Genomic DNA, 6000 nt, shown 5'->3' on the forward strand with positions numbered 1-6000 from the left:
TACGTCTTGTCCTAGATGGAAAGATGAGTGTTCACTTTATGGTTATTCTTCTATGTTTTCTATATTTTTCTACTTGTGTAGGACACTTCACACACAAAAAGTTTAAAATTGCAGTCACTGTAGCCATAGCCTACAGGAAACACAGATGAAATTAAGAGCTTGAGAATCAACAAACTAACTTAAAAGGATGGTTTTGCTGTATAACAGAGAAAAACATTTCCTTATCCATTCAACCTGGCTTTCCTGAGCTAGGAACCAAGTGCAATTTAATTTAGCTCTTTTTTTTTTCCCCTCCTATGAGTGTTTTTTAAAAATGTATCAAGGGAAAATGATATTAATTAGATAAGTCTACAAATAGGTAATTATATATTACAATAGGTAATTTATATATTACCCTAGGTAATTATAGAATTGGTTAGGTATATAAGTAATTAACTATCTGTAATAAGAAGGATGAAGTAGAATGCTGGGGATATTATGCATTATCTTTGTTGTGCTGTCTGTTATCAACTAACAGAGGGGAAACACTTTTTATCTATCGTATATAACTTTCCAATCTAGATGAGAAAAACAACCAATAATCAACTCATTCAAAAGGCAGCAATTCCAATTCCAGAGACAAAGCCAGTGATGCCCCATCAGTAAGCAAAAGACCTTAGTTCCCCACTTGCTTCGAGCTGTTCCCTCCCTCGCTGTCAGAAGTCATGCAGCCCTGGGCAGAATCTTTGACTCTGCAGGGCTTGCTTTGATCTGCTTTGATCTTCTGTCTCTCTTTTCACACAAACCTGTTTAAGCACAGCTTCAGACACATTTTAGAGCCTTTGGCAGTGACATACTTCTCTCTATAGCTATTCAGAAACTGAAAGTTGACCCTCAGGATTTTCCTCCGTATGAACTCAACCACCTCTGAGCTCTTTGGCCAAACCTTCATGGCTCCTGGAATTCTATTCATATGACCCAGATAGCTGGCCTTTGGGGGCTCTGATGGTTAGAGGAGATGAAAGAGATAAAGAGCATAGAGGGGAAGGATTCTGCTTCCCACCTCCCCAAGTCAGCCAAGGACATATTGCCCAAGCTCTCTCCATTAACCAAAATTTTCTAAAATAAAGCAAAATAACAGACATAAATTTGATTTTAAATGAATTCAACTTGGCTCATGGCAGCCCATAAGAAAAGCTATATTTGCTAAATAGTTTGCAAAAGAAAACTGTATTTAGCTCTCTTGTAGCTAGATATGACCCTATGACTAATTTCTGGCCAGTGGGATGAGAGTGATTACAAACGCAAATTACAGGCCAAACCCTTAAAGGAGAGAGAGGTAACCCTCCTTGCCTCTGTCCTTCTCCTTTCACCCTGCTAATCTGATTGGAATGTGGATGTCACTTGAACCAGGCATGGAAAACAGCCTGTGAAGGGCAAAATAACAAGATAAAAGGAGTCTGGGTTCTTGTCAACTTGGCAGAGCAATGCTGCCTTACCAGCTCTGACTTTGTTATGAGAAAAATTAATTTCTTTTTTTTTAAGGGTGAATTGACTTCTTTTTAAAAAAATTTTATTTAATTTTGGCTGCACTGGGTCTTCGTTGCTGCACGTGGGCTTTTTAGCTGTGGTGAGTGAGGGCTACTCTTTGTTTCTTCTCACTGCAGTGATTTCTCTTGCTGTGGAACATGGGCTTTAGGGTCTGGGCTCAGAAGCTGTGGCACACCGGCTTCATTGCCCTGAGGCATGTGCACTGTTCCCAGACCAGGGGGTCAAACCCGTGTCTCCTGCATTGGCAGGCAGACTCTGGACCACCAGGGAAGGCCAAGAAAAATTATTTTTATCTTGTATTAGCCTGTTATTTTCAGTCTCAGAAACATGAAGCCAAGCCTATACCTTAGCTGGTGCAGAGGTCATCTGGCCCAGCTGTTGTCAACAGAGGAGGTTTTTCAGGAACATTTGCAAATGTCTGGGGACATTTCTCATTGTCTCACTTGAGGGTGCAGAGGTTGCTGTTGGCATCTAGTGAGTACAGATCAAGGCTGCTGTTACACATCCGTGACGTGCAGGACACTCCCTCCCCCAACAAGAGAAAACTGTGTAGCCAAAAATATCAGTGGTGCTGAGGCTGATAAGCCACAGAGCATTTCAGTTAATAGTGAGAGAATCTAAGACACAATTAATAGTGAGTGAGAAGCCCTGCTTCCACACAGACTATACAACGAGGGCAGCCACCTAGTTCTCCTGATACTCAGGTCACTGCTTTAATACTTTTAACTATATCACTTACCAACCCCAGACCAGATTCACTTTATTCTTTCTCTTCCATTTATTTAATGGGAGGATGGAAGGGGAGACATAATACTTAAAGGATTAAGGAAAAGTCACACCCTTCTTTGTTTTTTTTTTTTTCACCCTTCTTCTTTGAATCAACAATATTTTATCCCCAAACTTTTGTCAAATATCTATCTGGTATAGACCCCTAGGTTGGATGCCAGTTTTATGCAGAAAGAGAAGACCAGCAATGCAACAGACACGTGGCGATACCCAAAGAGGGACCCCTGCGCTATGCCGGTGGAGATGGAGAAGAGAGACAGACCTTGGTGGCCTCCGGTGGGCAGAGGATATGCCCAGGTCTTGCAGCCCTGGGGACCTCCACCTAGCTGTGGTGGATTTTGAACATCAGTCTTTACCCAGGGTGTACAATGAGCACTAGCTCCACTCCTGGGAGTTTGCAATGGACATTTGTTATGTTGGGCCCTGGTCCTTCTTCTTAGGGTAGCAGCCATCTGATTTTTTCTTTGCCAAACTGCTCTGCTCCTGTTTTACAGAATCCTGGCCGGGCTCCAATCATTGTACCCTACTGTGTATATTCTGGTTGTCCCTCCAGATCCTTTCTCCACCCAGCTCTGTGTCCTAGAAACCTAGCTGAGTGGAAATTTGTAGCTGAACAGAGATTAGGCCGCAACAATGCTTCCTTAAAAAAAAAAAAAAAAAGATTTCTTTCTTTTTATTTTTGGCTGTGCTGGGTCTTCGTCGCTGGTCTCAGGCTACCTCTAGCTGTGGGGAGCTGGGGCTACTCTTCCTTGCAGTGCTCAGGCTTCTCATTGTGGTGGCTTCTCTTCTTGCTGAGCGTGGACTCTAGGTGCACAGGTTTCCGTAGTTATCGGCACATGGGCTGCTAAGTTGTGACTTGTGGACTCTGAAGCACTGGCTTACTAGTCGTGGCGCATAGGCTTAGCTGCTCCGTGGCATGCGCAATCCTCTCAGACCAGGAATCGAACCCATGTACCCTGCATTACAAGGCAGATTCTTAACCACTAGATCCCCAGGGGAGCCCCAAAACAATGCTTCTAATGACCTTCTCTCTAACAAGAAAAGTGTTCCTGCCTTGCCCATCCTGAGTCTCTCTCAGACACAAGAGTTTAGCTGATAAACTCTCATTGAAATGCTAAGAGAAAATACTCTGATGAGCAGGGGGGAAAAGCACACAGCAAAAGACACTAACATCCAGTTTGAGAATCCAGATCCAAAATCTTGATTATTTCAGAGTCACTGAATCTCTCTGAGCTTCAGTCCTTTCCTCTGGCAATTTGAAATAAATGTAACTCCAGGAAATGGATCTAGAAGGGGAGAGATTTGTTGAAGTTCCTGACTGGTGATGGGTAGATGAATTTTTTCCCCTTTGGTGGTGAGGGGAGGTCTGGGAAAGTCATACCAAGGTTAATATGCAGGTCCCCTGACAATTCTAGACCACAGGCATTTCCTGTCATGTAGCCGATGAGCCTGACAGGACTGTGAGGGAAGCATGAATGCTGGTGGTACAGACAGGGTCTGGAGCGCTCCCTGGAGGCCATTCTTGTGCAGAGCCCACCTGGTCCTGTCACGTGCCCCTCACTCTGGGAAGGACCTGACTGCTTTCTAAGAGTCCCCCTTGTGGGGCCCCTGCAAACCTGGCCCTGGGAAGCCCCCTTTTCCTCTGCCAGGAAAGCTTCCAGCCTCCCCTCCAACTGCAGGGAGCCACGTCACAAGAGCAATGATGTTTCCAGAGGCTGGGGGAGCACTGCATCTGCCCACGCGATCACCTTTGGCATTGCTGTAAATGCAAAGACTGCGTGAAAAGGTATAGAAGATGCTCCTTGAAGTAATTGCCTGGAGAGAAAAGCAAGAGGCCTTCAGACACTTCATGTATCCCCCAGATATCAAAACAGAGGCACCAGCAAGGCAAGCAGGCATCTTCCTCTGTCTTCCTTTGGTCACTCTTTTCCTCTTTAGCCAAATCTCTCCATAGTTCTACCTTGGATTGGCCTGTAGGCTAACCGTGGACAGGCCAGCCACCTGGGGTCCAGAGTGTGTCATTTCTCCATTCTTGACCCCACCCCCACACCTGGGATTTAGCTGCCATCCTCCTCTGGGTCTGCCATCTCCAAGAAGGAAGGCAGATGGTTTGGGAGACATGTCCGTTCTTTTTATGCACATTTATTTTGACATTTAAGTTCTGCAATGTTGCAATGTTTGCTTCATGAATAGAATTTCAGTGTGCCATACTGGTATTTCTATTTCCCAAACAGGGCTCCCTAAGGGCCCATGCTGTTTCTTAAGTGCAGGTCATGACTATAGTGGGTAACCCCTCTATTTCTGCTCTTTGTGCGGTTGACGGTACGGTGTTAGTCCGAAAGCCAGACTTTGTAATTAGCTTTGTGATTTGGGGAATATTGCTTCTTTCCTCTGTGCCTGAATTTCCTCATCTAAAATTTTTAAAAGGGGTTTTCTCAAGTACTGTTTTAGGTCCCTTGCTGCTCTAAGGGATTAAACTTCTAACTTTCTTCACAAACTTTCAAATGATCTGAATTAATAGTTTCTTTGTTTATACAAGTCAGTATATATTCTAGTTAATTATTTTATTAACAAGCACCACTAATAATGTCTTTGCAAGGGAACTATTAATAGATCATACTGGGAGTAGGGCCATGTAGAGCAGGGCATTGGTTATACAATAAACAAGCCAGGAGGGGGCCCTCTGGTGACTTCAGAGAAAGCTGGAAAATACAGCTGGATGGAAAACATTGAGACAGAGCATTGCAGAGGGTTTACAGAGGCAACACACACACACACACGTGGAGACAGCTCTTCTCCATGTAACCTATTGCATAGCCAATAAAACAAGCAGTGGAAATTTCCAGCACAACTGACAAGCAGTTTTCAGTTGTTAACTCTCTGTTCCCTGAATTTTGCAGAGATTCATGGTATCTGCAGGCTGTGTATACACTTTGCTTTAGAAATTGTAAATTTTCCATGTCTTCTTGTCAGCTCAGTACTCTAGTTGTTTCATGTTGGAAAACTTCCTAATGTTTAAGTTCAACTATTCATTTGTTATCGAGACTATGATGAGATAATTGGACAGGCTTTTTAAAAATAACATTTTAAGAACACTAATGATTAGTGTGTGCATGTTCAATCATGCCCGATTTTTCGTGACCTCGTTGACTATAGCCCTACAGGTTCCTTTTTCCATGGGATTTTTCATGCAAGAATACAGGAGTGGTTTGCCATTTTTTCTTCCAGGGGATCTTCTCATCCCAGGGATTGAACCCGAATCTCCTATGCCTCCTGCATTGGCCCCCGGATTGTTTATCATTGAGCCACCTGGGAAGGCCCTAATGATTAGTACCAAATAACAAATAAAAAGTATGTCCTGTGGTTCTCTGTGTTGGTATCAGTTTGGAAATGAGAACATTTATTTTTAAACCAGTGAACAGATTTGGATGAAACACTCACAATTATTCAGCCTACTTTCCCAGTAGGAATGAAGGTTCACTGAAATTTCATTAAAGGCTTTTAAATTTCCCTCCTTCCAAGCAAATGGCACCTTGGGGGTGGAAGTGGTCTGAGCCCTGATTCAAAGAACTCTGACTTTAGCTGCTACTGTCAGAACTTCCTGACTAGAACAGAGAGTGACAGTCACCCCAATAAAAACTCTTAAAAATGGTCATGACTGAATGTTCGTTGTTTGCTTTAAAA

At 43.4% G+C, this 6000-nt stretch overlaps 1 long non-coding RNA gene across 1 annotated transcript; it reads left to right on the forward strand.

Annotated features, from left to right (window-relative positions):
- The first annotated feature begins 487 nt into the window (after positions 1 to 487).
- On the forward strand, positions 488 to 5679 carry LOC132343237 (uncharacterized). Its single transcript, XR_009491971.1, has 2 exons — positions 488 to 1609; positions 2458 to 5679. It is a non-coding gene; the product is annotated as an uncharacterized lncRNA (long non-coding RNA).
- The last annotated feature ends 321 nt before the right edge of the window (positions 5680 to 6000 follow it).

The sequence above is a fragment of the Bos taurus genome, chromosome 20, assembly GCF_002263795.3.
Source record: "Bos taurus isolate L1 Dominette 01449 registration number 42190680 breed Hereford chromosome 20, ARS-UCD2.0, whole genome shotgun sequence".
Classification (NCBI taxonomy): Eukaryota; Metazoa; Chordata; class Mammalia; order Artiodactyla; family Bovidae; genus Bos; species Bos taurus.